General features: G+C 47.9%; 1 long non-coding RNA gene across 2 annotated transcripts; it reads right to left on the reverse strand.

Moving 5' to 3' along the window:
* Positions 1-8,513: 8,513 nt before the first annotated feature.
* On the reverse strand, positions 8,514-24,128 carry LOC115094097. 2 transcript variants are annotated; one of them, XR_003857496.1, is made up of 3 exons: positions 23,951-24,128; positions 10,125-10,329; positions 8,514-9,339 (listed from the first exon to the last, which is right to left on the reverse strand). It is a non-coding gene; the product is annotated as an uncharacterized LOC115094097 (long non-coding RNA). The 2 variants fall into 2 exon arrangements; XR_003857495.1 differs by having other exon boundaries at positions 10,172-10,329; positions 23,951-24,124.
* Positions 24,129-24,138: the final 10 nt, after the last annotated feature.

Consider the following 24,138-nt stretch of genomic DNA (forward strand, 5'->3'; position numbering starts at 1 on the left):
TTTGCATGTTGAGGGCGCTATTAGGTGCCGCGGGTTGGACGTGCGTTTTCCGCCCCTTACTGAATAAGGGGTAAGGGAAAACGCGCGTCCAAGAGCAGGCTAACAGTGCGCACCGTTGGAGCGCACTGTACTGTATCGGTCTGAATGTAAATACATGGAAAAAGACAGAGACAAGCAGAAGAGAAACGTTCACCTTTGCTATCAGTTGCCAAGGCAACCTGAACGCTTCCCTTCAATTCATAAATACAGCAGATCAATGACGTACCTTTAAATAGTAAAAAGCAGCTCGAGCCCGCCTGTTTTCCCCTCCGGAGACTCTTTCAAATGTCTTGAGTGCACGCGCGCGTTCAGACCGACCACGTGATCAAAACCACGCATGCATGCGTCAAAACGTCACGCACACCTGCGTGTACACGCGTGCACCCCAATGTCAGGCGCGCCGAAGCGAACGAGCCATGGCGAGCCTCAAAATCCCCACCGTACCTCCCGACCGACGCGCCAACCAACCAACTCGGTGGTGAGCTCCTTCCCACAAGGCAATCGAAGAATAAGGACCCCAAACCCCATACAGTCCAATCTTGGTCAAAGGTAAACTCATAACACAGGGTTGCTACCATCTGACTTATGTCTCAAATGTGCCAATGATAGGGGAACCCTGGGACATTGTTTTTGGTCTTGCCTGGTTGTGCAGTTTTTTGGGGGAAACTATAGAGGTACTTACAGCAGATTTTACAGTTTTCTATCTCCCTTTCTCCTGAAGAAGTGTTATTTGATTGTATGGTGGTTAGACCAGGGGTGGGAAAAGGGGATCGCCTTTTCCTTCGGACAGCATGGTTACTGGGGGAAAAGGCTGTACTTTCTGTCTGGTGCACCTCGGAGGCCCCGGCGTACTGGGCATGGAAAATTTAGACACTATTAGATCTTTCAAGGGTAAACTGAGATTTGTGTCAGAATGGGAGAAATACAATCTTTGTCCATGAAGGCTAGGAGACTGGTACTTAATTATCCCTGAAGGGAGAGGATTGGCTAGGGATATATATATCTAGGGGGTCTCCTGTGTTGTTCAATTTGCTCCACTGCTATTTATAGCTTTGAATGTTGGGGGGGGGGGGAGATATATGATAAATGTAAGCTGTAATTTTCTTCTTTGTCCTGGTGCGCATAAGTATCACATATGCATCAGATTTGTATTTTTTGTGGCCTGCTTACAATAAAAACTGTTTCAAACTAAAAAAAAGGGCTTCTGGTGGCCCTGACAATAAACTGCCCTGAGCCGGGCCTAGCGCTAACTCCAGTGCAGAAGCCTAACCTTGGCACTGAGGCCTAGGGCCTGATCCAGGTCCAGTGCCAAGGTCTAAGCCCAGGTCGAGCCAGTGTCAAGGTCTATGCACAAGTCAGGCCCAGGGCTGAGGCCTATGCCCAGGTCAAGCCCAGTGTTGAGGCTTAGCCCCAGGCCAAGCCAAGAGCAAAGGCCATTTAGAGTACTGAGTGTAATTCTGGTCACCACATCTCAAAAAAGATATATAGCCGAACTGGAAATGATTCTGAAAAGAGCAACCAAAATGATAAAAGGAATGGATTGGCTGTATACCGCCAGTTGATGCAGCCCCAACTCCCCTAATATGTTAATAAAAAAAAAAAAAAGGACTGCAAGATGATGGCCCCAGCCCTCCCCTTCTCCCCTCCACAAAGCTAAAACAGAAAATGTGGCCCCAGCATCCTGTTGCCATACTCCCCACCCCCCAAGTGACAGAGATCCCCCCAGAAAGTAAAAAAAAACAAAAAAAAGAGTCCTAGGCCCAGCCCCCTTTCCCACCCACCCCGATCCCATTCCCGCATCCCCCCCCCCCCCAGCCCGAACCTTTAAAAGGATCTAGGGTAGGGGCCAAGTGACCCCTTTCACCCAGCCTGGTTGGCACCATTTTCTATAATGGCGCCAACATAACCTTGCCCCAGCCATGTAAGTGCGTAAGGGCTGGGGATCGGACCCAGGCCATGTGGCCTTGGCACCGGGCCACTGGCAGCTTTTTTTCAAAATTTAATGCAACAAATACAAAACCACTAAAAAAAAATTTGGGGTATTTTAGTCGGAGATGATTTTCGGTTCATTTCATTCAGAAAATGGCCTTATTTGTTGCATTGATTAAAAACAAATGAACATCTTTAGAATTTTTCCTGCTTAAAGACTGTATTTTGGAATTTATTCATTTGATCTGTTCAGTAAAGACTTTTCTTTTGGAGCACTAGAATCTTGTGTACAGGGTCTCCTGGTATTACCAGCTAATGTCTTGTGCCTCCAAGATAATCCTTCCCACCAGGGTTTGCAGGACTACATGTGCTCCGAGTCTTAGTGGTGTACCTTAAACGTGTTCCTGCATTAACACACCTGTGTTTTATAGCACATATGCAGTTGTATTCCTCTCCAATTCATTTATTTTTTTTTTGGGTTTTTTTGAGGAAGAGGCCAAGAGTTTTCTCTGTACGCATCATCACTAGCTGAAGGATCCCCTGAACCTTAAAGAATGTGTGATAGTTTTAGAATGCAGAGGACAGCAGACGGACAAGGGAACAGAGAGGGAGAGTTAAGAGTTGATTCCTCTTTCAGGCTGCTTAAAAGCAAAAACATTCTGAATTATGAAAAGAGACAAGTAGTGAAAACACAAAAGAGTGTTTGCGTGAATGAGTGTGAATTGTTTTAAGGGGAGGAAAACCTAAAAACAGATAGGATTTAAATTAGTCAGGGTTAATTTATTTATAGGAAATGTTAGCTTTTATAGTTAAGTTGTGGTGAATGAACACTGAATGAAAGAAGAATTGTGAACAAAATCTGAGCCACAAATAAGCTGCCTAGGAAAAGAAAGAAGTACTCCCTGACTTATCTAACCATGAGCCCAGCTTAGAGGAGTGGCCCTCCTGCTGGGATAAGCTATATTGCAGTTTACTTGGGTGGAAACAGTGCAATGACAGAGAGAACATTTTGTTTTGTTTTGTTTTTTTACAATTGGAGGAGCAATCGCTGTCAGAGTGGGGAATCAGGATCGAGGGACGGGGCCACATTTGACTTTTGTGCTTTGGGGAGGGGGCCCTTTAAGGTGATGGCAGTCCCCTGAGGTTGGGGCCGCCATCATGTTAAAAATAAAAGAACGGGCCATAGAGCCACAATATTTTTTGGGGGGAAGGGACCCACTATCCTGGTGACACTCCCTTCCCCCCCCCCCAAGATAGTGGGACTCCCTCCTGCAATAAAACATCGTGACTTGATGCATCTAGGCAGGGAGAAGTTAGCTGGATAGCTTAGCTCTACTCCAGAACGCCCTCAAAACACCCTTGGGGTCCATATTTCGTAGGCCGATTAGTGGACAAGTCATCCAGCTAAACATCCCGCTGAATATACCATCTTAAAATTATCTGGCTACATATAGTCAGATACCTAAAAACCTAACCAGCTATATTCAAACATAGCCGAGCAGGATTTTAGTTATCTGACCTTGTGTGGCTAAATAAATAAAAGTGTGATGTTAAGGCCCTGTCAGGCCATATTATCCTACTCCCCCCCCCCCAAAAAAAAAACAAAAAAACCCTTTTTAAAGATTGGGGAGGTGCTGAGAGCGGGGCAGAGGGTCCCTCACTCCCGGCTCACATAAAAAAGGTATCGCACGGGATGGGGAGGGTCCTATGATTCTTCTTTGTGGGTGGGTGGGGGGAAGATAGGGAGGCAGCCCAATGGCATGTTTAACACTCGGGACCGGGGAACAGGACCTGGCCTAGAATGCCGGGCACTTCTTCAATCTTTAAAAAAGGTTGTGGTTTGTTTGTTTTTTTTTTGGGGGGGGGGAGGGAGGGGTTAGGAGAATATGGCCTGACAGGGCCTTAATATCATTCCACTTGAGGCTGGATAACTTTAGATCTGCTCAGAAGCAGGCCTACAGTTATCCGGCTAACCTAGTTGGATATACCCGATATTCGGCTAGGTTAGCCGGATATCTCAGCCCCTCCCTGGAATGCCCTCAGACTGCTGCATTATAGCTAGATAACTATTTATCCGGGTATAATTTAGACAGCTAAGTGACTGAATAAGCCACATTTGCCATTTAGATGTTCTGAGTTATCCATTTAAATGGCTTTTGAATATGGACCTCCCTTACGTTATCCAACTAAATTTTAACCAGCTAATAAGGTATCCAACTATAATTTAGACAGAAGTCCCCAATATTCAAAAAGTGGCATTCAGCCTGATAACTCAAAAGTTATCCAGCTAAATGCCCTTAATAATGACCTCAAGAAGTTTCCAACATGTCTGGCGATGCAGTTAAAGTTCTTATAGATCTGATGTGAATGTGGCAGCATTAATCAATACAGGTTTAATACGGGTCAGCACGTACTGTGTTAATTATGTCCTAATAAAGATATTTGCATACCTTACGCAACTGCTTTGCTCATTGACTATATGGTTTTTGTTGCACAAATCGCAGAGCTAACTGAAAAACTGGATAACGATCTCAAAGGCTCCAAAGAAGAGAAGCGAAAGATGCAACAAGAAGAAAGTAAAGCACTGTGCAAAGATCTGAACTCCACCCAAGAAAATCTGCAAAAACTAAAAATGATGAGGCAAGAAACCGGAAAGAAAAAAAAAAAAAAAGTGAAACCCAGACAGAGACAAGAGTGGAAGAAGATGTGGTACCGCCAAAACTGAAGCAATTAACTCAGTCCCAGGACACCCAGCAGAACCCACACGTCATGTTGCGATCCCCCCTGCTGCTGCGCTGCAGGAGGTCTCTTACCTTCCTCCAGAGGCCGCCTTGAAGCCAGGGCCTCGCCTGTGTTCCATCCGGGACTTGCTCCAGGGCCTGAGAGGCCTAGCTGTGCCTGTGGCTTGCATGCCTCAGCGTTTGGACTTCCTGTTGGGCCACGCCCTTCCCTAGGGGCTGGCCCGCAGCTCTCTACCCTAGTTATAGGACCAGCGGTGGGCGGTCCTGGCAAGCTCCTCCCAGGGAGTTGCCTTCTACCTCCAGTATTTAAGGACTGTCTGTTCACTTGCAAAAGGCTTTTGATCAGGCCTTACAGTTGGCTGTAACCGTGCTGATCCAGGTCTTCCATGGTTCCTAGTCCAGTGTCTTTGCCTGATGTCTGCTCCTGTTTCTGCCAGCCGAGGGGGCTTCGGATGTGAGTATCCCAGCATCGGAGTTCCTGTTCGCCTGGGTCTTCCCCGCACCCTCCTTCTCAGCGTGGTCCGCGACCAGCCTTCCTGGGCTGTGTAGGGCGCGTCTGGGACAGGGTGGTCCGTGACTCAGTCCCACGGGTGGGCTGAGTAGGGCCCCCTGATGGACAGTGCAATGTTTCCGTCCAGCCTTGTCTACAGTGTCTGCTTCAGCCCTTGCCCGGATGTCTTCCTGTCTCTGCCTTGACCTGGTTCCTGAGCCTTCTGTCCTGTTGGGCCCTGGAGTGGCCAACAGGAGGGATTCGTCCCACGGGCTCTTGAGCTTCTGCCAGCCGAGGGGGCTTCGGATGTGAGTATCCCAGCATCGGAGTTCCTGCTCGCCTGGACCTTTCCTGTGTCTCGCTTCAGCCCTTGTCCTGATGTCTCCGTCTTGCTTCAGCCTGCTTCTGCCCCGTCTGATGTCTTCCGTTTAAGGACTCTGTCTGCCCTCGCCTCTGTCCGGCCTGCTGCCCATTGCCGTTCCCTGCGGCAGGTCCGAAAGGGCCGGGAACAGTCGTAGGACCGTTCATTAGTCAACTTCCCCGTGTTGGCTACCATGGGCATGCAGGTCCGGCTGAGGGTCGGACTCCTTGCTTCTGTTCCTGCCTGCCTGGCTCACCATGCCTGCTCAGCTCACCTCCCACGGTGGGGCTTGGGGCTCCTCCTTGAGTCCTGCCGTGGCCCAAGGGCTCACCACCACCCGCTTACGGCGACCGCGCCCGCGCGCGCTCGTAACACGTCACTCAATCAGCAAGCCCTGCCAAGGAGCAGGTAATCCAGTCTCACGATACAGAAAAGAGCTCACCCAAGAGACAACAAATAAACCTTGCGGAAGGATATCCAGTCCCTGCCAAGGAGCAGGTAATCCAGTCTCACGATACAGAAAAGAGCTCACCCAAGAGACAAAAAATAAACCTTGCGGAAGGATATCCAGGCCCTGCCAAGGAGCAGGTAATCCAGTCTCACGATACAGAAAAGAGCTCACCCAAGAGACAACAAATAAACCTTGCGGAAGGATATCCAGGCCCTGCCAGGGATCAGGAAATCCAGTCTCACGATACAGAAAAGAGCTCACCCAAGAGACAACAAATAAACCTTGCGGAAGGATATCCAGGCCCTGCCAGGGATCAGGAAATCCAGTTTCGAGGCATGCATCAGCGCCTTCTTGTAATTTGAGGGCCGATGTAATAAGGTGCACTCGGCAGAAAGCATCATTTTACCAGCAGCTGCGTGCACATTTTTTGTGCGCAAACTTAATTCCCAATGCAGCAAGGGGTTTTGTGTGCAAAAAAAATGTGTGCATAATGATGTGCGCACAAGTTAGTGCCTTCTCCTGCAAATCCTATGCTAACAGTGGCATTATCTGTTCCCCTCCAGTGCACCGAAGTGCGCTGGCTTAACTTTTGTTTTCATAGCCCTGGAAACTTTACTTCTGATCAGCAGCGGAGTAAAGTTTCCAGCGCTGGTGTTAGGAGATACAGACTTCCTTCTCTGGGCTCTGCTCTTCCGTCTACATTTAATTAATGTGCAAAAGCAAGCAGAAATCATTTTTTTTTGTGTGTACACAAAAGACCTTTATGCATACAAAACATGATTTCTGGTTCTCCCCCCCCCCCCCCCCCCCATGCTGCTGATGCCCCTCGGTGATTTCCTGATACCTCTCACAGCCATGTGTCAGGATTTCCTACTGCCTACACGACACAAAGAGGAAGAAAAATTAGAAAAGCCTGGTGGCACCTTGTAGCTTAACCAATTGAGGCATGAGCTATCGAGGAGGTCAGAGTCCATGTCGTCAGAAACCATGTGTCCAGATTTTCTCCTGCCTGCACGACACAAAGAAGAGGAGACAGCCAAAAGGAGAAACGCGCTGCTAGAAACTAGAGGTGTGATCGATCGTCTTAACGATCGATTTCGGCTGGGGGGGGAGGGAATCGGATCGTCGCGGTTTTGTTTTTTTAAATATCGTGTAAATCGTAAATCGGGGGAGGGCGGGAAAACCGGCACACTAAAACATCCCTAAAACCCACCCCGACCCTTTAAAATAAATCCCCCACCCTCCCGAACCCCCCCAAAATGCCTTAAATTACCTGGGGTCCAGAGGAGGGGTCCTGGTGTGATCTTTTACTCTCGGGCCTCCGGTGCATTGTAGAAATGGCACCGGCGCTACCTTTGCCCTGTCATATGACAGGGCAAAGGTAGCGCCGGCGCCATTTTGTTTTTTGTCCCCCGACGTCAGGAGCGTAGGAGATCGCTCCCGGACCCCCGCTGGACCCCCAGGGACTTTTGGCCAGCTTGGGGGGGCCTCCTGACCCCCACAAGACTTGCCAAAAGTCCAGCGGGGGTCCGGGAACAACCTCCTGCACTCGAATCGTGTTGCCGTACGGCAATATGGCTGGCGCCATATTTTGCAAAATGGCGCCGGCCATATTGCCGTACGGCAAAATGGCGCCGGCCGTACGGCAAAACAATTCGAGTGCAGGAGGTCGTTCCCGGACCCCCGCTGGACTTTTGGCAAGTCTTGTGGGGGTCAGGAGGCCCCCCCAAGCTGGCCAAAAGTCCCTGGGGGTCCAGCGGGAGTCCGGGAGCGATCTCCTACACTCCTGACGTCGGGCCTCCGGCGCCCGGGCCTCCGGCGCCATTTCTACAACGCACCGGAGGCCCAAGAGTAAAAGATCACACCGGGACCCCCCCTCTGGACCCCAGGTAATTTAAGGCATTTTGGGGGGGTTCGGGAGGGTGGGGGATTTATTTTAAAGGGTCGGGGTGGGTTTTAGGGATGTTTTAGTGTGCCGGTTTTCCTGCCCTCCCCCTTCCCCTCCCCCTTCCCCCGATTTACGATTTTTGAAGATAAATCGGGGGAATTCCTATTAAATATCGCCTCTAACGATTTTTGACGATTTAAAATATATCGGACGATATTTTAAATCGTCAAAAAACGATTCACATCCCTACTAGAAACATAGAAACACAGAAACATAGAAACACAGAAAAGGACCGATGGTCCATCCAGTCTGTCCAGCAAACTTCCCATGGTAGTATCTGCCACACTGTGCAGGTTACCCCCATGTATCAATCAGAGCTGATTGACGTGCTTTGCTTATGGACTTGGCCATAGAAGCAATCCTGTATTTTTTCCTTAATGTCTGCGCATCAATACTCCAAACTGTAAAGAAAAAGTCATGGCTCGTGCTGTTAACGTCACAACTGCCAATGCTCGAGGCAGTGCTCCGTTTGCTATCACAATCAGTAATCAGATACAATATAGAACAATACGAGATAAACGCTTCTTGTGTGGTAATAAAGGCCGCAGCTTTATTATATAGTTAATAACCTTGAGATGCACGAGTCTCCCATCATATCAAGTCAGTTGCAAACCAGCAATCCAGGGTGCCACCTGCCGTGTCTCCAAGCAAGGTGGCCCCTTCCACCGGCCCCCCGCCGTGCTCCTCCTAGCAAGGGGACCTCCCCTCCAGCCTACTAAATTCGGTCAAGCCCCGTGCACCCGCCACAAGCATGAGTTAGTGGTTACTTGCTTCATGCCCCCCCCCCCCCCCCCAAGCTGCAGCCTTCTCAAACTAAGAATAGTTTGATAGCTTCCTGGATGGAATTATTGAACAGATCACTGCCGATATCTGACAGGTGTATCTTATCTGACCAGTATAAACCTTCACATATGTCTTCTGCCCATTCGTGGCGTATGTGCAGTCCTCCAAGCCTTATAGCCCAATGACCAACCTGTCGGTTAACCTTTTTTCGCCCTCTTGTCCATAACCTGCTATCACGCCATTTCAGTTGCAGTATAATCTCAGACCAAATCATGCAGGTATTAGGAAACATGGCAACTAATTTGCTACAATCTTCTTTAATACGTTTAATTAATGTCTTGCATGATATAGTTCCCAGGTCGTTGCCACAGAGGTGAATGACCATGGCATCTGGTTCAGCCAACGTTTCTTTACTATGTTGTAATCTCTGTAGCAGTTTATCCCAGGTCATTCCTCTATGACCCATCCAGATTATTCTCACGTTTCTTGGTGCTAGACCCAAGTGAGTCCCATAAGAGCGAAACTGTGCCCTCTTGGCTGCCCAGTGAACAAAGGAGTGTCCGATAACCCAGACAGACCTTTGCCGTTGTGGTGTCTCTGTAAAAGAAAGGGAATTCGCAAATAAAGATATGAGGTCACAGTACACTAGGCCTGATATACGTGTAGACAGCGTCAGACGTCCATCTCCCAATTTTTTGTATTATGGAAATGTTTAGCTCAGCTTGCGCGGTGCTGGTAGCCGTGCCTATCCTGAAGGAGTGGGTCCCGAATTCCTTAGGGTTATGCCCTATTTGTTGGAGTGTAAATCTGAGAACTGTAGAGAACTGGTATCTTGTAAGTGAGGTATGATCGTTGTGTATAAGCAATTGTGTGCTGCTTGCTGGGCGAGCTGCTAGGTATGTCCTAAGTTTTTTTACGGGGCAAATGGTGATGTTCTCGATGGTCCTTAAATACAATTTGGCTCCTCTAGCAGCTTAGTCTGTTTTTGACTTCTGTATTATCTGTACCACATGATCCGATAATGTGATGTTATGCAATAAAATACCTCCGAGACCCACTTTCCTTTCAGATGCGGCCACCATCTCGCTGATTCGCAGTGCTCCAAAAAAAGCTAGTGAAAATGCGGTTCTAAATAATTTAACTTCAAACGGTGACACACATACCGATGGTAATGCCGACCACAACAGCAACAGCAACTCATGACTGATAGGCTTACGTAAATCAATGACAGGTCCAGATTTTTTGGCCCATCCCGCCATAATTTTCCTAACTAGGAAAGACTTTGATGGGTCGCCCCAACCTCTTGCCTTTGAGAAAAAGGGAAAGCCCGCTAACTGACTTATTACCACGCCCCTTGATATACCGCTCTCCTTTGAGCTCACAATAAATTTGACCAATAGATCTTGTTGAACTGGTCCTGCATTCCAACCTCTCTCTTTAAGGAAGTCTGATACGGTTTCGTAAGCTCTGCTGCACGCTCTCCATGTGGAGGGGTGACCGATCTCTTCAGGAGGTCTCTCGTGGCGATGTCCCAATGTTCCACAATTTCTTGGGTACTGCTGTGCCTTCCTTGTCGGCTTTGGGAACCTGTTTGTGAAACAAATCCCATTTAGCTCCGGATAATGCATCAGCAACAGTATTATGGACACCCATGACATGATGTGCTTTTATGGTCATGTTTAAAGGTAAACTGGTCAGTATCACCTCTCGCAGTGACTCAGCTACTCTTGGACATTTGACTGATTGTTTATTGATAACTTGCACAACCAACATGTTATCGCACCAAAAAATAATGCATTTATTTTGGAGTTTGTGACACCATATGACTAGTGCCACCAAAATGGGAAACAACTCAAGGAAAGTGATGTTACATGTTAAACCATTCTGAACCCACTCCTGAGGCCATTGCTCAGAAGCCCAGGAGCCCTGCCAGTATACCCCAAAATCCCATCCACCAGATGCGTCTGAATATATACAGAGGTCTTGGTTTGATATAGGAGGGTCTTGCCAAATGGATATTCTGTTGAATTTGTTGAGGAAGGATGACCATAAATACAAATCTTCCTTCATCGCCTGAGTGGCAGCGCGCGCTGAGCGTTAAAACTGTGTGCTGAAATCATGTGCACAATATTTTAACATGAGCTACCTGCATCAGTCTGTCTCTAAGGCAATAGAGAATGAAGTGACTTATCCAATTTTACAAGGAATGATGGTGGGATTTGAACCCTGGTGTCCTTAGTTTGTAGCCTACTGCTTTAACTACTAGGCTACTCCTCCATTCTGCTTTTGATGCTTTTTTTTTTTGTGTACATGAATGACTTATTCACTCAACATTATTTTCTGCGTGCATAAATCGTGTAATCATGTACAAGAGACACCCACCAAGTTAAAATGTGTACTCAGTTTGTGCTAAGCGCACTTTTTAACTCCTGTTTGTGTGCACATTATTCTGTTTGCACACATTTTTAACTCCCAATGTATTAGCATACCATTCGCTTACTAGATTGAGAGTTAACTTTTTTTTTAGCTTGCATGTTAAAAATCTGGGTACTGAATTTCAGCACACAGTCTTAACGCATGACTTATTACATTGGCCTCTTAGCAAACCCTGCCAACGGGCAGATAACTCCAGAGCAAAGCTTACCAGAAATTCAGCAAATAGATCCTGCCAGAGAGCAGTTATCTACAAATAGCAGTAGACAGAAGCAAGAAGGTGACATTTAATTTAGTATTTTTATTCTGCCTTGGTGGCTGGTCAGCCACTTCAAGGCAGATTATATAATGGATGGTTAGTCGAATTAGAGTATTATATTATAGGTTAGAAGCACAAGAATACATTATATTACAGGCAGGTTGCATTCATTATAATATATTGATACAATAGGTGACACGATTTACAAAGAACAACTAATTCAATTAATTCAGTAATTACCGACATACAAAGTATGAAGTCAGAATTAGAAGCATTATGTTACAGGCAGTTAATTTAGTCATTGTTTATATCCAGCGAGCATAATGGCTGGTCAGGTCAGATTTAAAGCATTGAATGCAATGTACTGTGGTTTTCTATGTGTTGATGGGGAGACGAGAATGATATATTACTCAACAGGATGTCAGCCTTCTCGGTACATAGCCATGGTTTTAGCTGGCATTGGAAATCCATGTAGTCACTGATTTCCGACGCCAGATCGGTAGAGAAAAGCATGTTATTTATGTCTGGTGCTGCTTCTGGTTCTGTTTATTTTAAAGGGTGGAGCAGCAAATTTGAATGTGAAATTATTTTAAATATTCTTTTCAGTTAGGTATGTGGGAGCCAATGTTTTTCAGTGCCCCCACAAGGCTATAACTTTGAATTTGATGCATAGTAATATGGGCAGCCAGTGTAAGGAGATTGAAATGGAGGAGGAATATTCCCATTTTCTGCTTCCTGTGATAGTGCCGGGGAAGGGGGCGCATTTTGTATTATCTACAGCTTGTTCTTTGTAGGTGGTCTCGTGTAGATGGGGTTGAAGTTTAGGTGTGCAATTACCTCTGCTTATACGAATGCTTTGAGGTCTGCTGGTTGTACATAGGGGTGTAGTTTCACCCTTGGGAGTTGCTAGAATGCTTTCTTGGTCACTGTTGCTATTTGGCTTTGCATTGCTGGTGCAGAATCAGGAATGACTCCTAGGCTCGGACAGTAGATGTAATGTGATACCATCTAGGATGAGTTGAGGGGCAGAGGCACACATGCATTATCCGGTCTCAGTGAGTTGCTAACCCACAGGATTTTCATTTTTATCCTTGTTTATAAGAAGCTGGTTCTTGCTAATCCAGATTGTTATTTCCTGCTAATGTTTCAGTTAATGGATTCAGACAGTAGATACTTAGATGAGAAGCACTTACTCACAGGAAAGAAGGTGCTGAAAATCAAATGCTCAAACACAGAGCACGCCAAGAAGTGCTAAGTCTTAGATCTAGCAACCCCAAAGAAATCATCATCCACCGCACATGGGAACAAATGAATTAAGCCAACCAGAAAAATGTCTCAAAGCAATAAAAGACTTGATAATCCGTATTACAAACAGATTCTCCATAGAATAGAAAGAAGTATTAACTGGCAAATCAGAATTTAAAAAACAGATCAAACAAAACACACCTATATCAGATTGTTTGATACGGAATACAAACATTTAAGACAAAAAGTAAGAGAGCCCCTCAGAGAAGATATGCACAAGATTATTTTCATAATCTTAATGACTACAAGACAACCCTAAAATGGAAAAGATCTGAATTCATGAAGAAGGAACTGGCTGAGATTAAGAAAGCCATAGATAAACAATTTCTTCTGGAACACGTGAAAAGGATTTAAACCCAAAACCAAACCAGATTTAGCCATCCAATATGTCCAAATCTGGACTGAACACGTCCAGCACCTCTATAAAGAGATCAAACCTGAAGATCTCGCACAAGACCAAAAGCATATCAGTGAGAAATGAATCCTGCTGAAAGGGTAATCTAAGAATATTAAACACCAATAGACACAAAAAATAAGAGGGCCTCCAGACACTTAAACTCAGAAAAGCATGTAGCCACAATTGCATAAATGAAATGCTTAAATAATAGCAGTGTACAAATGATCAGAAGGGTTAATTACACCAAACTATAATCATGGTGATACCACCAACACAAATAATTATAGGATCATAGGTGCCAAAAGGAACATTAGCAAAACTGTTCTGCAAGATCCTCATCAAACAAATAATTAAATTCCCATTGAACAACAAAAATCTGCAGAGAGGTTAGACCTCGCTCCTCCCAAAGCAACGAGCCAGTTACCACACCTTTATAGACACCGATTACTAACCCTGTAATGGCCCCCGCGCTGGTTACCAGTCAGCCCTGCGGCAGTAGAGGTCAGGGAGCAGAGGGCGGCACCGTTCTGCACAGCCCCTCCCTTTGCTGGAATGGCTGGGCCCCTTTTGAGATAATCTGTAAGGAACTCTCTCCTGAGAGCTCAGGGGGGCAGTGTGGTTTGGTTTTGGAGATATCGGAGATGTTTAGGAGCCGTGCCCTGTATTCAATATCTGGGCCTTCTCTTAGGACTCAAGCAAACCCTGCTTGGAGTCTGGGAGACAGGTTGGGGATCTGCCCTGCTTATCCACTCCCTGGTGTGTAGGGGACTCTATGCCAGGAGGTGCTTTTTGAGATTTTCAGGGACTTTAATTTGTAAGAATCCTTGTTAGAGTCCTGGACACTGCTTGGAGGGAGAGCGCAGGGAGCCGTCATTTAGGAGTCCTGGGTTAGGGAAGACCTGCCCCTCTGCTATCTCACAGGCCGATACAGTAAGGACGCGTTAGAGTGCGGCAGTGCCGGGCGCACCCTCGCACTTTCGCTGCCTTGAGCGCCCAAATTGGACGTGCGTTCATGCACCTTCGCCGGCGGGGCTGCTGGAAGCTGCTTTCGCTGCTGGCTGCCCCCGGGAGGCAGGGGAGCCGCGGGGGGCGCCTCGGGAGGAGGGGAGAGAGGACTGTGGCTGCTGGAAGCATGCAGTAAGTTCACTTTTGTTACAATTTCTATTTCCTTTAATAACATGTCGAGTCGATTTTCGCCCTGCGCCTTGCCTCGAGAGGGGGGGGGGGAGAGAGGACTGGCAATCCCCGATGCCCGAGCGTAGGAGAACCAGGCCACACCATGTTACTCGCTTGCTCCAACCCACCCACTTATTTGACCGGAGCCTGCTTATTGCTGTCACATCCCTCTAACACCAGGGTCAGGGTAGGCGGTAAATTAGCTGGTTAAAGACGCGGCAAAACAGTTGGTTAAAAAGGCGATAATCGGGCCGCACGTTACTGTATGGGAGGGAATAGCTAATCCGATCGTTTACATATCCTATACATGCCGCGGGTGGAAAGAGATACGCGTCGATTTAAAGAAGCGGTAAAGATGGGTAAAACGGATAGTGAATCGCGGGTTAGACTTACGCGGCCAAATTGTGGGTACAAAGCGGGTTAGAAACAGGGTAACCGCGGCCGCGCTTTACTGTATCGGCCTGACTGTGAGGACAGGGGACTGGGGGGGGCCCGGTGCCAGCACTTTCTGGTGCTTTATCTGGTTTTGGGGAAGAGGAATTTTGTTAAAGGTTCTGGGAGGAGGTGTTTGCCGGCCCTCTTCCTGCCCCTTGGAAGGAAAATCTGGAGCTGCTTGTTCCCAAGTGGATCCCTCAAAACAGGGATTTGACAAGAAAGAGAGCATAAGAACATAAGAAATTGCCATGCTGAGTCAGACCAAGGGTCCATCAAGCCCAGCATCCTGTTTCCAACAGAGGCCAAAACCAGGCCACAAGAACCTGGCCACAAGAGAAGAATAATAAACAACTAACTGTGAGTAAGAACCTTTAAGATCATTGAGGACACCCATGTGGAGCCTTCACCCCTGGGGAAAGAGGACTGGCGACTCTCTGTGCAGAAACTGTGATTTAGCATTTTTACCAGTTCTGGGAAGGGGGTTTCCTGCCCGGTTAATGGATACCCCCTGCCCACTGGGGAACTGCACTTCGCCATGTTTTCCCCTGCCTTGGCACTGAGACCATGCACAGACAGAGGGAAAGGGACTGACAGCTAAGAGTAAAGCAGTGGTGCTGAGTTAATGTGCGCCTTCTTTCATCTGATTAATCATCAAGAAAGACTTTTATTTTGGACATTAAATCAAAGTCTCAAGGGTATGTGTTGGCACCAGTCGCTCCCACGGTGAAGAGAAGTTTTCCTCTCCCAAGAAAAGGATAAGAAAAGTCATCCCTTGCACGCGGGGCCTTGAAAGGGAGACCTGTTCCCCGCCTGCCAAAGAATCCAGAAAGTCTCTGAAAATCCCAAAAAACAACCTGGGGGGGGGGGGGGGGGAAGGGGGAAAGGAGGCATTGACAGAGCTAGCCAGTGGTCCAGCCCTGAAGAGACACTAAAATCTTTCATGCCCCATCGGAGTGCAGTGAGCTTGCTGGAATGGGGCTACAGGCATGCAAACAAAACCCAAACCCTCAAGGAGAATATTTGCATGTTTTATATACTTTAAAAAAACTTTTAATTCTATTTAGCAACCTGGCCTCAACTTTAAACTACTGCAGTCTGGGACTGGGATAAAAACCTATGATATAATCAGAGCCCCTGATTTCCTGCAGCAGAATTTTCAAGATTCTGTGGGAATTCTGCAGCAAACTTGCGTAATTTTGCATGTATGTGCAATTTAAATACAATTTTTTTTCCCTTTTTTAAAAATAAAATCATTTTGTGACATTTCTGTATCCAGTTAGTTTATTTGGTTCTTTAGTGGTGGGAAAGGAATCTTGGTGATTAGGGCTGGAAGGAAGGGATCTGGGAACTGGAGAGAGGAGATGTCAGACGAGGGAAAGGAGATCTCAGTGTTAATATTTGTGATAATTGTGGGTGGATCCTTGGGCCGGTGGCAGATGACCCCGCCCATGGGGGAAGATCCCGAGAGGGGCCACCGGTCAGGCTCAGAGTTGGGAGACAGATATACACTGGGGCGGATTTTCAGAGCCGTGCTCGCCTAAATCCGCCCAAAACCGGGCGGATTTAGGCGAGCAGGGCCCTGCGCGCTGGTAAGCCTATTTTACATAGGCCTACCAGCGCGCGCAGAGCCCCGGGACTCGCGTAAGTCCCGGGGTTTTCGGAGGGGGCGTGTCGGGGGCGGGCCCGAACCGCGTGGCGTTTTCAGGGCGTGTCGGGAGCGTTCCGGGGGCGGGCCCGGGGGCGTGGCTACGGCCCGGGGCGGCCCGGGGGCGTGGCCGCGCCCTCCGGACCCGCCCCCAGGTCGCGTCCCGGCGCGCAGGAGGCCCGCTGACGCGCGGGGATTTACGCCTCCCTCCGGGAGGCGTAAATCCCCCGACAAAGGTAAGGGGGGGCTTAGACAGGGCCGGGTGGGTGGGTTAGGTAGGGGAAGGGAGGGGAAGGTGAGGGGAGGGCAAAAGGAAGTTCCCTCCGAGGCCGTTCCGATTTCGGAGCGGCCTCGGAGGGAACGGGGGTAGGCTGCGCGGCTTGGTGCGCGCCGGCTATACAAAATCGATAGCCTTGCGCGCGCCGATCCAGGTTTTTAGCAGATACGCGCGGCTCCGCGCGTATCTACTAAAATCCAGCGTACTTTTGTTTGCGCCTGGAGCGCAAACAAAAGTAGGCCTATTCGCGGAGTATGAAAATCCGCCCCACTAGTTCTTTTATTAAACAGTTCTTGAGAACCACCACAGGTGGCAGTAGTGAGCTGGAAGAGCCCGGCTGGGCTGTAGTCCCTCAGGCACTGGAACAGCGATCCCAGGATGGCTGAGCTGTAGAGAAACTGAATATAGTGAGTAGGCAGAGTATGCAGAGTTCAGGAACAGAACCTTGATGGTAACACTCACACAATAGTCTCTTGAAGCAGCCCAGAGGCTGGAATGAAGTAGGCCCTCGAGGAGCAAGTACCTGGTTCCAGGGAAAGCTCTGAGAGAGAGATGGTAACTCACTGGTGTTGTAGGCAGCAGTGACTTCCTGGCAGAAGTAGTATTCGGTAGCAGGTCCGGGAACGTGGGCCCTCGAGGAGCGAGTACCAGTTCCAGACTGCGACCTGAAAAGCAAGAGAGAGAGTGAGGCCCCCGAGGAGCGGGTACCCTGGTAAAGTCCGAGGAGGCCGAGTAGCAAGGTATGCGGAGAGCGAATCCTATCCGCAGCGATACCTGATGGAGGAAGCTAGGTAAACCGTTGCTAACTCGAATAGCTAGCAAAAACAAAGACCTTACATATCCGGGCTTGATGATGTCATCACCGGGGACGCCCCTGAGGTTCGCACCACAGCTAGTACTTGAGTTGGGGCCGTGCTGCGCGCGCGCTTGCCCTTAGGCTTCAGAAGAACATGGCAGAAGGCAGCGTCCAGCTGGTCCGGGGATGCCGGAGGAGAATGGCAAGATGATGCCGCGGCAGCCAAGCTTCCATCAACCAAAGAGGGAGTCGCAAAAGAGGTAAGGTGGGCGGGGTGGAGACGTTGTGCAGCGACGGTCGCAACAGTACCCCCCTTCAAGGGGCGATCTCTTCTTTGAACATCCAATATTTCTTCGACCTTGAATTCTAAGTCGTCTTCTGTATTGATGCCAGGTGGTTCATCAATCTCCTCCTCCTCCTCTGTAGTCCAGCCCTCCTCATCCATCTCCAGTACTTGGGTATCAGTAGACTGTAAAGGAGGATGCATCTGGTGTTGTAAAAGAGCATGCAGGTGCTGAATCTCACGTTCCTTGTATTCCAGTACAGCTAGAAGACCTTGTGTGGTAAGACCCTGAGGTTTCATCAATTCTTCGTTCTTCAACTCCTTGAAATATAATTGTTCATCCTTGTGTGTAAATTCGTCTTGTGCAACAAATTTCTCAGAAGATGAAGACATCTTCTGATTAAAGAATGACACAGATCGTCTCTTAGAATCAGACGTTCCCCTGGGTGGTCCGAATGTCTTTAAGCAAAACGTTGAACAGGATGGACCCCATTGGATCTGATCAGGGGAAGGTCAATCAAACTGAGGCTGATGTTTTGTAGCCAAGGTAACACAAAAATTATAGGGCTCACTGCTCGGATAGAACGAAGAAGGAAAGGTATTCAATGTGATTAGTTCCAATCCTCAAGGGTAGTAATTGCATAATGCAACTGACTTTTCCCAGAAGAGGGTCTCCATGCACTGACGAGAGAACTATTGGAGGATTCACTGGTGAAGTGTGAATTTGATAATATTCTACAATATCTTGTTGAATGAAATTAGCTCCAGTGCCTGAATCCACCAATGCCTGTGTAAGGTTATTGGACGTAGACAACTCCAAAAAGGCAGGTAACAAGAATAAAGGTGAAGCTGCTCTAGGATCACGATTGACACCCTTCATAGTCTCAGGACACCCTTTTTGCTCCAAAAGGGTGAAAGCGGAGAATCCGGGGTCACTGATATCCTCTGGCGGCTGGTGAGGAGTAGTTACAGCTGCCAAAACCTGGGCTCGTCCTAACTGCATAGGTTCATCCCCAGAAGGAACAGAATCTTCAAACAGAACAGGAAAGTTGGAGGAACGGCTCCTTCGTCTAGCATGGTTTTCTCGGGCTCATTCCTGGAGTCTCCGATCGATCTTGCCCGTAAGGTTTATAAGAGCCTCAAGAGAGGTGGGGAGTTCCCAGGCTGCCAGTTCGTCTTTGATTTGAGGAGATAATCCTTCCAGAAACAAGGCATTAACACAATTCCCTTGCCAATTGAGTTCAGTAGCCAGTGTGCAGAACTCTATTGCGTATTCGCCCAGGGAGTGACATCCTTGCAGAAGATGGATCAAATCGGATCCTATCATAGGTATCCTGCTGGCTTCTTCAAAAACCTCTTTAAAGGCAGCGACGAACAGGGTTAGATTCGATAATAAAGGGTCCGAATGTTCCCACAGTGGAGAAGCCCATGCCAAAGCCCTTCCATCCAAAAGAGAAAGGATGAAAGTAGTCTTTACTACATCATTTGGAAACAAAGTGGGCTGAAGAGTAAAATGCATATGGCATTGGTTTAAGAACCTTCGGCAACCTTTTGGATCTCCAGAATAGCGAGGAGGTTTAGACAGGAGAATCACAGCCTGATTAAATTTGAAGGAATTGGTTAAAGATGGCGAAACCTCGCATTGCTTCAGGAGATCTTGACGAGTAGCTAAATGCTGAACATCCATCAGCACTATCTCCAAGGAATTCTGGAGACTCTGTACCTTAGAAATAAGGCCTGGTAGAGACTGGAGTATCTTCAGTTCTCTGGCTTGAGCATCCAGTTGAGTATTCAGATGGTCTACAACATTTGATAGTGTCTCCAAGAACCTTTGCTGTTCTTGGCTTTTCTGAGCCAGACCTGGAATGGTCTGCAATGCATTGAGCTGAGCCGGATCCATGGAGTTAGCAATCTGTTATTATTTGTGATAATTGTGGGTGGATCCTTGGGCCGGTGGTAGATGACCATGCCCGCGGGGGAGATCCTGAGAGGGGCCACCGTTCAGGCTCAGAGTTGGGAGACAGGCACACACTAGATCTTTTATTAAACTGTATAGTGAACCACCAGAGGTGGCAGTAGTGAGCTGGAAGAGCCCGGCTGGGCTGTAGTCCTTCAGGTACTGGAACGGTGATCCCAGGATGGCTGAGCTGTAGAGAAACTGAATATAGTGAGTAAGCAGAGTATGCAGAGTTCAGGAACAGAACCTTGATGGTAACACTCACACAATAGTCTCTTGAAGCAGCCCAGAGGCTGGAATGAAGTAGATTCTCGAGGAGTGAGTACCTGGTTCCAGGGAAAGCTCTGAGAGAGAGATGGTAACTCACTGGTGTTGTAGGCAGCGGTGACTTCCTGGCAGAAGTAGTATTCGGTAGCAGGTCCAGGAACATGGGCCCTCGAGGAGCGAGTACCAGTTCCAGACTGCGACCTGAAAAGCAAGAGAGAGAGTGAGGCCCCCGAGGAGCGGGTACCCCTGGTAAAGTCCGAGGAGGCAGAGTAGCAAGGTATGTGGAGAGCAAATCCCATCCGCAGCGATACCTGATGGAGGAAGCTAGGTAAACCATTGCTAACTCGAATAGCTAGCAAAAACAAAAACCTTAAATATCCGGGCTTGATGATGTCATCACCGGGGTCGCCCCTGAGGTTCATGCCACAGCTAGTACTTGAGTCGGGGCCGCGCCACGCGTGCGCCCTTAGGCTTCAGAAGAACATGGCGGAAGGCAGCGTCCAGCCAGTCCAGGGACGCCGGAGGAGAACAGCAAGATGATGGCACAGCAGCCAAACTTCCATCAATCAAAGAGGGAGTCATAAAAGAGGTAAGGTGGGCAGGGTGGAGACGTCAGGCAGCGACGGTCGCAACACTCAGGGGACAGAAATGAAGAAGGAATGTTAGGCAGGAGGAGTAGAGGGATAAAGGATGGAGAGGGATAGTGGCAGAGGGAGGAGAGGAAGAGTAATCAGGGAGGATAAGGAAAAAAGGAGGAGGAGTATTGTGAATGGGTTGGAAGAGAAGAAGGGAAGATCAGGATGAAGAACTGGGGAGGAGGGTGAAAGAAAAAGAGGGATGATTGAGGTGGAGAAGAAAAATTCACATCCCTCCAATCACACCCCATCCCCTCTTTCCCTTATGCCTCCTTTAAAGCCACCCCTCACACCCCTAATTCTTTCATTCACATTCCTCCAATCTCTTCACGCCACTTGCACTTTCTAAAATTCTCCTTTCTGCCCTCCCCACAAGAATCCCTCCAAAAAACCTTTTGCCCCAAACTCCCTCTCCCCCCCCCCAAGAATACCCCTCTCTCTCTACTGCTCACATAATCTCCCCCAAAGTCATCCTTATGGGCTGTGGTGATTCCAGGCTCCTCCCTCTGTTTTTGGCAACATGCTCATCAAGCCGAGCAAGCACTGGACCCTGGTGGAGCTCATCCTACCATGGCCCGATGATAACAGGAGACCATGTAGGTGAGATTGTATGTATGTGTGAATGAGTGAGAGCCTGTGTGTATCTGAGAGCTTGTTTGTGAGTGCATGTGTGTGTGTCTGTGTGAGAACCTGTGTGTGTGAGTGTGTGTGTGTGGGGGGGGGGGGGGGGTTGAGAACCTGTGTGTGTGTGACTGTGTATGAGCCTATGTGTGGGTCTGTGTGAGAACCTGTGTGCCTATGAATGTGTCTGTGTGAGAGCTTATCTGTTTATGTTTGTGTGCCTGTGAGAGCCTAAGTGTCACATATAGGATTTCACAGGCACGCATACACACATAATGCATCTGTGAGGGTGAGAGAGAGGCAGCCTGTATGTTAGTGAGAGAGTGTGTGAGAGAATGAATGTGTTATTGTGCATGTCTGTGAGAGAGAAGATAACATTTGTGCGGCCCTACCTCCCCCAATCCACAACAATCTCAGGGTGACTGAAAATCAGATCCCAGATATGGAAAGCAGATTTTTAAATCCTTATTAGTTTTAATTATTGGATGTAATTTGATGACTCAAACTTCACCCAGAAAGGGTCTCCTGGAAGTCTTGGTCTCTTGAACCTTATCGCGAAGTTGACGATCGACCTTTGTTGCCAATTTCACAAGTTCAGCCAAGGACTCAGGCATTTCACGAGCAGCGAGCTCATCTTTCAGACGGGAGTTCAGTCCCTCAAAGAAGAGGGTCTTCAGGCATCTCTGGTCCCAGGATAATTCAGACGCCAGTGTCTTGAATTCTATAGCGAAGTCAGCTTCAGGTGAACCAAAGAAGATCCTGCAATGGTATACCGGGCAGGATCATCGAAAACTGACTTAAAGAGTTTGAGAAATCCTTCAAAGTCATGAAGAATCAGATCCTCGCGCTCCTACAGCGAAGAGGCCCAAGACAATGCTCGTCCATCTAGGTACGACAGGATATAGGTGATCTTGGCATAGGCTGTGGAAAAGTGGCCAGGTTGTAATGCAAAGTGCATGCAGCACTGGTTAATGAAGTCTCTGCATCTCCAGATTTCTCCCGAGAAGCGGGTGGGAGCTGCAAGAGGCACAGTAGTCTTGACCATCACCTCAGACGGTTTAGCTCCTTTACCTGAGGTGAAAGGCGAGTTAATCTGTGTGTGCAGTAAATTAAATGCAGCGGTCAGTCCTTCCAGCGCAGTCTGCTGTTCGGAGATCCGCTGGGCCAGGCCTGGAATGGCCTGCAACGCAGTGAGCTGAGCCGGATCCATGGATGAGCATTTTAATCAGCATTTCTCAGATACATGATCAAGTTTATATTTGTGTTGACTTCATGGAAATCATTGGGAAGCCTGTTTCATGGGAATCGGCTAAGTGGTTAGTTGCCAGCTCTCATGTATTGTATATAGTGTACACACAATATTCTCCAAATGCTTTCAGAGACCCAATGTACTGAAAATACAGATACATTACTTATAATCACAATCATTTATCAAGTGCCATCTGTGTAAACGTCTTTGTACATAGTCACATGTACACATTGTATATATTTCAAACAACTTACAGAGAGTAAGCATTGACATGGACCTGCAGGGGCTCAAAATATGAAAAAGAAACTTCAGAAAAATGGAGAATGCACGACTGAAAATGTTGGAGAGGACTACAGCAAAACACAAACCACAAAAGTTGAAAATGCCAGAGACTAGATACAAAAAATGATTATGCATCTACATTGTGTAGGAGTCAAAATACTAAGGGGCAGATTTTCAAAGGGTTACGTTCGTAATTTATGCCCGTAACCCTGAAAACCTGCTCTTGCACGCGCCGAGCCTATTTTGCATAGGCTCGGCGGTGCGAGCAAGCTCAGGGACGCGCGTATGTCCCGGGGCTTTGAAAAAAGGGGCGGGGCTGTAGGCGTGGCGCCAGTCCAGGGGCGGGACAGAGGCCTCCGGCACAGCGGCTGTGCCAGGGGATGGTGCGCTGGCAGCCAGCCGGCGCGCGCAAGATACGCCTGCCAGAGGCAGACATAAATAATTGAAATAAGGTGGGGGAGGGATTTAGGTAGGGCTGGGGGGTGGGTTAGATAGGGGAAGGGAGGGGAAGGTGGGGGGGAGCGGAAGAAAAGTTCCCTCTGAGGCCGCTCTGATTTCGGAGCTGCCTTGGAGGGAACGGGGAAAGCCATCGGGGCAGCGCGCGCATGTTATAAAATCGGGTGTACATTTGTGCGCACCGGGTAGCGCGCACAAATGTACCCCCGCGCGCGCACGCGCAGATTTTAAAATCTGCCCCTAAGTTTCAGTTTCCTGGTTCCTTGAAATCATTTAATCTTATTCCTAGTTCTTCTATTTTCTCTCATATTTTCATACCCATATAGAATAACAAATAAACACTTCTTATTATGGAAACAAATCCTGTATTTTCAAGTTCTCCAAGTTCATAATTTAGCTGTATTGATTTGACATTGGCATGGGTATCTAATGATGATCATAAAGGAAGCACCTCCCACTTTACTGGCAGTCATAGTAGCAGGAGCAGGTAAGCAGCTGTCAAAAATGCATTATAAACACTTGATTATCTCTTCCTGAAATGAAATAAAATGTAAAACATTTAAAAGGGTGAATCTTAATTTTGATGTTTGTTTTAATTGCCACTGAAAATAGCCATAAGTCATTTTATTGCTGTACCCTTGGTCTGAGTCTCCCTTTTCTCTCTCCCTCAGATAATGCAAGCAAGGAGCAGGTTGCAAGTGTGGGGGGAAAGGTAGGGAACAGGGTCATACATACCCGAGTCATGAAATCTCTCATTAAAAGACAGTTTGGTTGGATGGCACGGTTATTAACGTCCATGGCAGCTGTCTTACTTGCTTGTCCAAGAAAGGAGCTTCTCAGCCTCTCTGCTGCTGCGTCTATTTTGGTATCTGGAATTCTGGTATTGCTCCTTGGCCCCCCCCCCCCCCCCTCCTTCCCTCCTT

The sequence above is a fragment of the Rhinatrema bivittatum genome, chromosome 6 (genome assembly GCF_901001135.1).
Source record: "Rhinatrema bivittatum chromosome 6, aRhiBiv1.1, whole genome shotgun sequence".
NCBI classification, from domain to species: Eukaryota; Metazoa; Chordata; class Amphibia; order Gymnophiona; family Rhinatrematidae; genus Rhinatrema; species Rhinatrema bivittatum.